The following is a 12,344-nucleotide window of genomic DNA, read 5'->3' as shown; positions in this document are numbered from 1 at the left end:
TATCGAATTGCCAAAATCCTGTCCATTTGTATACAAAAACATGGAAAATACATTGTTTATTGCAATCAATAGTTCAGTTAATATCAAAATACATTAAGACCCCACTTAACGCTGTTTCATTTAGCGCTCTTTTATTTCAACCTGGGGATTCCACGAAACTGCTCAGAGCACTACGGGGATTCCCGAAATTGTGCGCAGCGCTAGTTTTCCAAATAACATATCCGAAACAGTGTAGTTGTGTTTCTTGTTTGGTGCGGTGCTGTACGGACGCATTTTTATCATTTGAAACATTTGTTGACATTATTGTAAGTATAAATTTATATAATACTATAACGATTAATACAGTGACAAATATTATGATCTTTAGTTTTTATCATGGGTGATAATAAAAAACAAGAAAAGAAAGCAACCAGAAAAAGCATTTCACTGGAAACTAAAATGCAAGTGATTAGAAGATTAGATTCTGATGAACGTCTATCTCAAATTAGTGTTGCATTGAATTTGGCAACTTCAACAATAAGGACAATTCTTAAGAATAAAGAAAAAATAGTGTCATCGGCAACTGCAACTACGTCAAGCTCTGTAACTAGAATTACCCGTTCTAGAAATAACATTATAGAGGAAATGGAAAAACGACTGTGTATGTGGATTGACGACGAAATTGAACGCAATATGCCATTAAGCCAATCTATCATAATGCCTTCTTGACAAAAAGGCAGAAAATTGGAAATACAGAGAATAGACTGAATGATCTGACTGAGAATTTTATTTGTTTTTATAAGTACATTCGTTTATATTGTTTTTATTTTGTAAGAAATAAATGTTTGGTTTTATTTTTATTAAAAAACATTATTAAATTTAATACCTAACCAATTTTCTATCCATCTTCCCCTAACCCCATTATTTACATGTTAAGATAGCCTCGTTTAGCGCTGTTTCGCATTACGCTCTACTTTGATGGAACGTATCCCCCGCGTTAAGCGGGGTCTTACTGTATTAGATTAATATTTTTAAAGTATTATCAAATAACTTTTTAACTGGTGTAAAGTCATGTAATAACATCAAAAAAGGTAATAGAAATTGTCAAGTGTAAAAAAAAAAAGTCATTAAATCAGATCTTATGATGCTAAACAGCTTTTTCCAATTTTAGTCAAACATTTAAAATTAGGCAAAAAAGTAATACTAGTTCAGCTTAGATTTTTGTATAAATCTATTGATTCTGAGGATGATCAAACAAAGGTCCCTCTTCTTCAGAAGCAAAAACTATTCTGCAGAATTTGTTTCATCACTAATTTTTTAAGAACAATTATGCCAAACTATGGTTTCATTTTCTTCTAATTTTACCACTTACATGTTCTCTTTCAGTAAACGAGAGATTACCAGCAAGTATAGCATGAGTTAAATAATTTCCAGAAATATTATGAACAGTAAAAAAAATGAATTATTGCATTAAAGACATTATGGACAGTTCATATACAAATTTTTGCTCTTTCCTAATTTAAACTCTGTGAAATTATTTATTCATATGTTTCAAGTAGTATTAAGTTAGTTAAATTCCATTGCTATTTTGAAGGACATTTTTTCTCATCACTTAATGTTATCAAAAAAGTGAAGGACAAACGTGATCACATAAAGCGGCACATTTCAATAGACTCGCGTTTTGTTACAATATAGTCTTTTATTCTTAAATTTATTCTCTTAAGGTTTAAAAATATATGATAATTTTCTCCTTTTAAAAGCCTTCTCCCTCTTACAGGCATCTAAAAAAGCACTATTTTTAAAAAATTCTTTATAGAATAAAAATTTATATATTTATGTATCTGCCATGAAGACAGAAGAAAATAAGAAAATATAAGTGTATATTCCATTTGCCCATCTGTCCAGCATTTATCGAAATTCTCTAATATGACCTAAACGATGACAAAATAAAATTAATTAATGATTTGCTATTCAACATAAAACTTGCATTTCTTTACAGTAAGCGAGAAAGGATGTTCAAAAGTATGTGCAATAAATTAAAATGCCCCCCCCCCAAATCATACTTCATACATGGAATACTTAAATCTTATGATTTAAAAGTCTGGCTTAGCTTGTCTGGTTATGGCAAAGCACATGAAGGCAAGGAAGAGGCATACCTTTATGAAGAATGTTCTACGAGAAACTGGCTCATGGCCACGTTACGCATGCAGAAAACATGAAAACACCCACATAACCAACCTGCTCATGTGCAACTGAACTTAAATCGAACTACTTGTGTTCAGTGACTTTACCACAAAGCCACTGGTATGCCTTGTGATTTAAAAAAGACCAGTTTAACTTGAGATTGCAGAAAAATACGTTCTTAGTTTCCCACAGGATTAGTGACTAAAATAAATTTTAATAGCAAATGCAACTGTGATTAAATCATTTATATTTAATTATTTGTCAAAAATGACTATTTGTATAGAAACAAAATTAACTGGTTTAGTTATTTGTGATTTCAGATGCTTATTAACCTAAATAAAACAGACTGACATGAGCAAAGTGAGTATTTGCTATGCAAGTAAACTGAAAAGTTTGACCTCACATACAAAAAGTTATTTGATAGTAAATTCCTCCTGCAAGCATATAAAGGCTACACTATATGAATAAATTTAAAATATTTTTCAGTCAATGCATTCTTCACTGACTAATAATATAAAGTTTATTCTGAAATGTTTAAAACTGAGTACCATTTTGTGATACAAATTTTGTTTAAAGCAGTCTTATTCCCAAACAATAAAACAACATAACATGTAAATTAATTCATCTGTAGACTATTTTATAGTGAAAGAAATGGGTGAAACAATTTTTTGTAGGTTGAATTTGTAGATGATACTCACGAAGTAGGATTATTAGACACATCAGAAAATATCACTCATATCCAAGAAGAAACAATGAGTGATAGAAGATTACAAGTTAAAGACACAGGAGTAATACAGGATCTGTCTTTGCACATTCTGCATGACCATCTTCGCATGGATAGTCTGTTCAAAATCAGAACTCTTCTTTCAGCAATGTATATATATATATATATAGATAGATAGATAGATAGATACATATATATATATAAGGCAACTTGCTAATGCAGTTAAAAACTAGAAATGAGAATTTCAGAAACTGACTTTGCATCCCAGATTTAGGTCCTAGTGATTATTATCTGTTCTTCAAATTAAAATCTGATCTTCAAGGAAAGGCATTTAATTATGAGGATGATGTGAAAAAAAGCAGTTATGGAACATTTTGAGAATAAACCACCAGTCTGCTTTTCAGAGGTACAGAATTGCTCATTAAAAATGTACTGAGCATTAAATAGCATTAAAAGTGTACTCAGGTACAAGGAGATCACACCACAAAATATAAACTACTAAAGTTTACTCTGTTTCTTTTAAAAGTATATCAGGGTGAAAATTGAAATTATATCAGAGTATATATATATATACTCTGATATAATTTCAATCTCTCTCTCGCTATATATATATATATAGCGAGAGAGAGATAAGAGAGCTAATTTCACAAACATTATGTACCTTCATGTTACATATGTTTTTAATTTAAACACTAAGACTGACCTCATTTTTTTTCATTAACATATAGCAGCACTTAAAAAAAAGAAAGGATGTATTATTTTTTATGAATATATATTAAATGAAATATTTTACGGCATTACCACAAAATATCCCATTTAAAAAAAATAGAATATATTAAAAGAAATCAGAACAAAAATTTTTTAAATAGGATATTTTGGTCTCATTCCTTTTCTAATCATAAATACAAGTATAGGAAATACATGCAAATTCAGTGCTTATTCTCAAGGCCATAATAGTAAGAGCTGAATTGTTCATTTATGATCAATATTATAATTATTTTAATACTATTACGTTACACTTTTCTCATTTATCCTGAAAAATTAGATACATTTGAAAATACACTAGTAAAATTAATCCATCAAGTGAAGAAAAAATAAATCTTTTGAAGAACCAGTTAATCTTTTCTTTTCTTTTTTTTTTTTTTTTTTTTTTCGGGGGGGGGGGGCGGATATCATTTTATCTAAATTTTTAGTTCTGTATACTTTTAAAATTTTTAGACTACTGTCTTTATACAATGAACAGAAAAATGGAACATTATCGTGGTTTTTCTCACATAGCATTTTTGAATTAGTGCACACTTCCATTTGACTACACATTTCAGCTAACTATATTAAAAAGTAATCTATCTATATAGTATAAAAACATCCTAGTCTTAATGTATGAAACATATGATATACACACAAAGATATATTTGAATTACAAATATATTAACTTGAAGCATTAAGCAAGAAGGAAGGGTAAAATATTAAACTAAAAAAGAAAATACAGTAAAGGGATTTTGAAGTAACAGAAGCACATATTTAAAACTTCTGTAATAATCTGACCTAGACAAAACAAGAAACAAAAAAATAAAAAGCGAAAAAAAAAAGAGAGGGGGAATAAGAAGATATTTCACTAATAAAATTAAACCATTTTCTAGAATAAATGTATCTTTCATAACAGATTTGTTTTTTAATTTAAAAAATAAAGTATCATCTAGCTTTTACTTAACCCTGAAGTTAAAAATAATTTTCTGGGAATTTTCTAACTATCTTTAGCAGTTTTTTGTATATTAAAGTTATTGCAGATAATTTTTGCTACAGAATATATGACAATAACATGTATGCTTTTTGAACAGATTCTCCCACTGGCTTATTATTTTTTGCATACTGTTAGAGCAATTTTATAAAATCTAAGCTTGAACTTTCGATTATGTCAAAAAGAGTTTCCGATTCTTGAGCTGCCAAAGGATCTACAAAAGCGAAAGTGTGTTTCAATGTCCATCAAATAAAAAGTGGAATTGCTGCAAAAAATGGATAAAGGCATGAAGAAAGTGACAAAGAAATTAGTGAAAACAAAAAAATTTCGATTGAAAATTTAGTCGGTATTCTTGGCACAGCAATTACAGGACTTGAACAGTGGAACTTTGTAACTGAACAAGAAATTATGTCTGTTTATAGAATTAAAGAGAAATTATTAGCACATAAAATGAAGCAACTTAAACAATCTAGCTTGGCCTAACAGCACTTTGCTTATTCTAATTTTAAGATGCATACAGAGAAAGAACCTTTGCTGAATATTTTTTAAGGGCTCAGAGGGTCATCGCATTCTTTACAGTTGTTATCTCAATAAAACCTCTATAAATGTATCCTCTATAAAATTACCAAAACATATAGGTTTTATTGTGTAAACAAATGAAAATTAATTTTGGAGAGAATACAGCGTTTCTTATCATAAAAGCTGCAACAAAGGATAGAAAAGATTGCTGACACCTATCTTGAAGGAAAATTATTCATACTTATGCTACAATAACAATTGCTTACCAGAAAACTTAAGCAATGAAACTACTAGCTATCAATGAATTTACACTCCCTCAACTGATGGTTTAAAAGTATATACAGTACAAAGTCTTTAATCCGGACTCGTCGGGACTTCGGCGATTCCAGATAAGGGGTTTTTCCGGATTATAGATCATCAATTTAAATCTGGCAAGAAGGCATGCAGAAATTATAAAATTAAAAATATGAAACCGTAATTTATGAAATAAAGAGCAATTATGAAAATTTACAAAAAAAAGCTTAATATTTATTTGTTTACTTTATTAAACATTTCTTTCAATGCAAGTTGTTTAAGTTACTTCATTTTATGTGCTAATAATTTCTCTTTAATTCTAAAAACAGACATAATTTCTTGTTCAGTTACAAAGTTCCACTGTTCAAGTCCTGTAATTGCTGTGCCAAGAATACCGACTAAATTGTCAATCGAAATTTTTTCGTTTTCACTAATTTCTTTGTCACTTTCTTCATGCCTTTATCCATTTTTTGCAGCAATTCCACGTTTTGTTTGATGGACATTGAAACATGCTTTCACTTTTGTAGATCCCTTGGCAACTCAAGAATCGGAAACTCTTTTTGACATAATCGAAAGTTCAAGCTTACATTTTATAAAATTGCTCTAACAGTATGCAAAAAATAATAAGCCAGATCCAATTAGAAGATTAAGGAACAACGGAATCTGCAACATTAACTGAAATAGATAATTAGATAATTTTAGCCTAGCTTATATCGTCCGTTATACATTAAACACATATGCGCAGAAAGTTTGTAGCTTTGAAGTCCGGATTATGGACTTTGTATTGTATATTATGTTATTTGAAGTGCAACAAATGCATAAAATATTTACAGGAAAATTTATTTTTACATTTTATATCTTATTACACATACTCTGCAGTACATAAACATATTTGAAAATAATAATAGCTTTAATGCTAAATACTTTCAATAAAACTAATAAACCTTAAATTTTAATTTCAGCATTATTACTGTTATATAATTTGGAAGGCAAAAAAACTCCTCATATCAATAACTGTCAGTACTACACAATCACAATATCATACATACATATCAATAACTGACAGTCGTTGGTATTATTATTTGTGCATATTTTAGGTTAATTTATCATATTTATAGGCATAAAAATTATTATTTGTACATTCTAAATTAGTTATTGTTTTAACATATTAAATTAATTTATAATATTTATATGCATAAAAAGCACTAAATTTAAAAATAATTATTTATTTTAAAATAATTATAATATAAGATACTTTAAACTATGGTAAGATAAATATGACAATGATGCAATAATGATATAATGTTTATAAAATGAACATATAATTTTGAAAATAATGATAACTAAATCATTAGTAGCCTACTGAACAAAATCATTCAATTTTAATTTTGTTCTAAATTTGATTCTCAACAGAATAAGCGCACTTCAGAGTTTACATTTTTCTCAGCTACAAAGAAAATAACAGATAATTTCTCTCCAAAAGGATATCTTCTTGCACAATATATCCTCTCGTATTTAGTTATTAGCAACATCTATTTAAGCTACCTCAATAAAATTCAACAGTAAAATAAATTTTTGCTAACAATTAATGTGTTTGTTAACAATAATAACACTTTTGATTAAAGAAAATACAAAGTATAGAAGGGCTATGCTAATTAACAGTACAACAATTAAGGAAATAAAAGTTTACTGTATTATTTGTCTTCTCATGTGAAGCTACTAAATGTAAAGTTTTATTTGAAATATGCCCAATATTCTTTTTTCAATCAATGAAATTTCACATAGAGAGTATTTTCCTAACATGACCATCTTTAAAAAATGACTTCTAATTTCTGAAAGCATAATTAAGTAGTGATATTGAATGTAATGGCTATCATGTTTTCGATAAAAGAGCCTGCTCTACAGAACTAAAACCATCTATAACTACTAGTAATAATTTTAATAGTTTTCAATACACCTGTATTTTATATTAACTCATCCCACCAGTGGCAAAGTGTTTAAAACACAGAATGATGAGAGTTCAACCGGGCTCAACGCCAGGAGAACAAAGCGTGTAACCTCAATATGAGCCAGTTTGCCTTTGAAAGTACTTCAAGAAGGCATCCCTCACCTCAGGCCGATGACCCTTGCGAACTCTGCCGTATTCAGTTAGCCTAGCTACATGAAACTTCTCAGCATCATGAACATTTTATTTGACTATAAGATTTTTTCGCCTCTTGGTATATATTCTCATTATTTATTTATTTATGTTGCTTCCTTTAATGATCTAAATACTATGGTAATAAATGGAAGATTACAAAAATCAAAATTAAAATAAATGGTAATACACATCTTGCTAACGTTATTTAAAATACAGCTCTTCATGAGCACATTCCTAAAGTAGAACTGCTTAGAGTGCGAATTAAAAAATACTTGTTGGGTAAAAAAATATGACTAATTTAATATCAATTTATTACCAAATGCTGGAGAAGGAAAGTTACTTTTACTGTTTTATAACCAAATATGAAATCAAAACACTTCAGTGTAGTTATCAAATATTTAACATAGTTTCAAAATTACAGAGATTTTTATGCATAGTTTTTAAACTCATCAGGATCTTTTATCATTAAAACTTATACAGTCAAATGTTGTTAATTCGGACACCCATAATGCGGAATGATCTATAATCTGGACCTCAAAGCTAAAAACTTTCTGCGCATGCGCCGCGTTGACACATGAGCATAGGCGTTTATGTGTGCGCGTAAGACCTTTACGACTGCGCATATGCGTGTGCGCAAGTGCAGAATATGTTTTCGCGTGCACGTTTAATGTATAACGGACAGTATAAGCTAAAATTATCTATTTATCTATTTCAGTTAATGTTGAAGTTTGCGTTGTTCCTTAATCTTTGAATTGGATCCGACTTATTACTTTTTTCAGACTGTAAGAGCAATTTTATGAAAGTAAACTTGAACTTTCGATTATGTCAAATAGAATTTCCGATGCTGGAGCTCCCAAAGGATCTATGAAACGAAAGTATGTTTCGATGTCCATCAAACAAAAAGTGGAATTGCTGCAAAAAATGGATAAAGACATGAAGGTGACAGAGAGGTTAGTGAAAACGAAAAAATTTCGATTGACAAGTTAGTCGGCATTCTCGGCACAGCAATTACGGAACTTGAACAGCGGAACTTTGTAACTGAACAAGAAATTATGTCTGTTTATAGAATTAAAGAGAAAGTATTATCACATAAAATGAAGCAACTTAAACAACTTACATTGAAAGAAATGTTTAATAAAGTAAACAAATAAATATTAAGTTTTTTTTTTTTTTTTTTTTTTTTTTTTTTGTAAATTTTGATACCCTTTAGATCATAATTGTTCTTTATTTCACAAATTACGGTTTCATATTTTTAATTTTAGAATTTCTGCATGCCATCTTACGAGATTTAAACTGATGATCTATAATCCAGAAAAATCGATAATCTGGAATCGCCAAAGTCCCGACGAGTCCGGATTAACGACTTTTGACTTTATATTACTCTCCCCACTACAGGTTAAAACAATATAAGCATTTAAATTCCTTCCATAAATAAATTCATCCCACCAGTGGCCTAGTGGGAAATTTACTGAACACTGGCAGTTTGGATCAGGGTTCAAATTTTGGCAAATGGGCTGGCTGCATTAGCGTTTTTGTGAGTTTCCCTTAGAAAGGCTGTCATGAAGGCATCCTTTACCTTAAGCAGATGGCCCTCGAGTGCTTTGCCATTATTAAATAAACCAGAACATAAATAAATTTACATTATTTAAATTTTATGTTATATCTGTGCTTCAACAGAAAAAAACAGAAAAAGTCAATAAGCATATTGATAGATTTAATGTATGCCCTAATTAGAAAAGTATATTGGGACTTCATTCTTAATGCATATATTATTAAAGATAATATAATAGCTACTTTTATCAACTGTATATATATATAAACTGGAAATATATTAAGCAATTTCTACGTGAGAAAATTCAAAATTTTGAGATGAATGATTCAAAAATTCTCAATTGAGTTTTAGAGACACTAGCTTCCCTTTCTTAGGGGTATAAATGCTCATATATGCCTACAAAATTATCTCATCATCAAGAAATATGCATACTTGAAGATTGTTTAGCAATGCACAGCTATCGGAATAAACATTACTTTCTTTCCACTTATACATTTGTTTATTTATTGATTATATATATATATTATTTTTACATTGATTACAGATAGTTTTTAGCTATTTTTTATACTGGAATTATGTTTCTATTGCTCATCTGATATTCTGTATGTTTCCAGCTCAAACCAGAAATGCAGTAATTAGGCAATTCACTAAAAATATGATTAGTTTTTCAGTTAGTTCATGCTCACACATAAAAAATTCATAATTTATTTGATTTTACAAGAAGTTTTATGTTTATAGACACATCTCTTTTTGAAGAATACACATTTTTAACTCTAAATAACCAAAATAGCAACAGAATGCATATTAAAAAAAACTTCATGAAATACTAATAAAATTGACATCAATTCTTAATGTTTATCTTAAAGCACAATTTTTTAAATCTGACAAAATATGTTACAAAAATAAAAAAAGCCTCTTAAAGCTTTCGCTTATTTCAACTTTTAAAGTTCCTCTGCAGAAAACACAGAACAAGAGCTGGGCATCGATTCATTGCCAGAATATTTAACATTACTGAATTTCTCCACTTCACAATTATGTTAATTTCTTAAATAAGAGGGATTCTTAGCCCAAAGGGCATTAAGCGCAGAAGGGCTATTCATTCTGTTTTGGCATTTTGTGTCGAAAACTTTAAATGTGCGTTTCACTTTTCAAATTTTTGCCACCAAATATTATCACCCTGTGTTATATTTAAAGAAATTAAATAATGAAGAAAGTGCATAAATGTACGTATGTTTCTCACATTGTGGTAAAACAATGGTACCTAGAGCCATCAAATTTTGAATAATGTAATCCCTCACCGAATATGGGCATCTGGAAGCCCGAATTTGGAATTTGTTTTATTATCGATTTCAAATTTTGTAACACTTTAAAAAATTTTTAATTAACAAACTCAATGATTTAAAAGCAACAATACTCAATGGCAACACTCTACGAGGGGGGAGGAATTTTATTGCCACCATGCGAGACTGTGTATCGGAAATTCTAAACATAGGCTCATTTTAAAATTATTTTGCGATATTGTTATTGAATTGAATTTTATGGTTTACATGTGATGAACATGATGTTTAATAAATAAAGGTAATACACAGTGTTAAAAAAACGCTCCTTTGGGCAAAATGTAAAATCTGAAAGCTTTTAGACTTTTTTGAGGGGGGGAATAAATTTTACTCTAGCTTAAAGCATTTAACAGATCATTTATAAGCCCGGCAATTAAAAGAGCTGTAAAATTAATTCAATACTTTTTAGATCAATTATATTACTGTTTATATTACTTCAGAGTTATTTATTTTTATATATTTTTGAAAATAAAATTCTACAAAAAATGACTTGAGCTCACCTGCACCTCAATCATTTCCTAACAATTTTTCAAACAATAAATAGATTAAATAGCATATACTTCTTGGCATTTTACTACTATTACACTTATTTTGCCATTATTTTCAAAGGCAGTACACTTGGTTACATTGACAATAATTAGTTCAGAAGGGTTGTTTTTAATTACTTTCATCCACAAAATCTTTTCAATATTAACAAAAACTAATATTCCATCCTTTATTACTAAAAGCATATTTATATTGTAAATAACTACATTTCAATCCATTATTCAATGATTTATTTATATTCACAGAAAAAAAAATCCCCCTCCCGCTTGATATATTATTTTTCACTAAAAATTATTGCTATTTGACAGTACATTCAAGCATTAATTTATTTTTCCCCTTTTTCCCAAAATTACTATTCAAGTTACATATTTTTATATAATATATTCGTTTAAAAATTAATAATAAATACGCAACACTAATACAATAAAATTAGCTAAAAAAAAACAATAAAAGATCATAAAAATAAATAACACAACTATGAAAAATGCTAATTGTTGAAGCGTAGGAATATTGTCTAAATGCTGCTTACTCACCTTAACGTATTCAAATTTGTTACCACAAAATCACATCACAGACTTATCATACTAATTTAACACACAGCGATTGTGCAACGTGCGGCCAAACGAGTGCTTCAGTAATTTGTCCGTTGCTAACATGCAACACAGCAAGCAGTCGACTCCCTACAGAGATGAGACGATGAGGGGAATAGGCTTAGCATCCGTATTCGCAAACACACAATATGAAACACACAACACCGCTCCATGAAATCTGATTGTATAAAGCAATGGTAGTCCAAGAGTAGTATACCAGTATATGTGGCGCACAACAGCACTGACGCCAGAATAATGGCTGAGCCGGCGTCGAAATGGAAATTCCAGAGCAGTGGAGTTCAAAACCTTCTTAACCCTAAAAACTGAACTCTCAATGGCAAAACGGTACATACAAGCTCCAGCAGGCCGTGGCGCTGCTAGGCAAGCGAAGACCAGCATGTCCGTTGAAGGGAGTAGCCAATTACCGTCCGCATGCGCCCTTCGTCTTTTTTTTTTCTACACAGATTGTTCGAATAAACCAATAAGAGAGACGACGAAGAGCTCACACCACCGTAAGGTAGCTTTGATTGACAGTTAGGGGCGCGGCTTAAGGGGTAGGCGTACACCAAGAGAGCAATGCAGATGTTATGAAGTACTTCACTATTCGGTCGCCGGTAAACAAGGCTGCGGCAGTCATTGGACAACGGGTGGGGCGGAGAACTGTACAAGGGGATAACCCCGCCTTTTTGCCCCCTTAATGGCTGCCGAAGGGGAATCCAAAGAGGCCCAAAGTAGGCCACC

The 12,344-nt window shown here is 30.1% G+C and overlaps 1 protein-coding gene across 4 annotated transcripts in view; it reads right to left on the bottom strand.

Moving 5' to 3' along the window:
* The window catches only part of LOC118190303 (nucleoside diphosphate kinase 5-like), a 599,363-nt gene that overhangs the window by 108,617 nt on the left and 478,402 nt on the right, over positions 1-12,344 (bottom strand). The window contains exon 1 of one of the 4 annotated variants that reach the window (XR_015040850.1): positions 11,547-12,023. The exons of the other annotated variants lie outside the window; for them this stretch is intronic. The gene's annotated coding sequence lies outside the window, so the exon portion shown is untranslated. Of the gene's footprint in view, positions 1-11,546; positions 12,024-12,344 lie in introns of those variants that run through there. 4 annotated transcript variants of the gene reach the window in all.

This window comes from Stegodyphus dumicola, chromosome 4, assembly GCF_044657685.1.
Source record: "Stegodyphus dumicola isolate Sdum_Otavi_A_Nest chromosome 4, ASM4465768v1".
In the NCBI taxonomy this organism is placed as follows: Eukaryota; Metazoa; Arthropoda; class Arachnida; order Araneae; family Eresidae; genus Stegodyphus; species Stegodyphus dumicola.
This window is presented reverse-complemented; position numbering and strand designations above follow the sequence as displayed.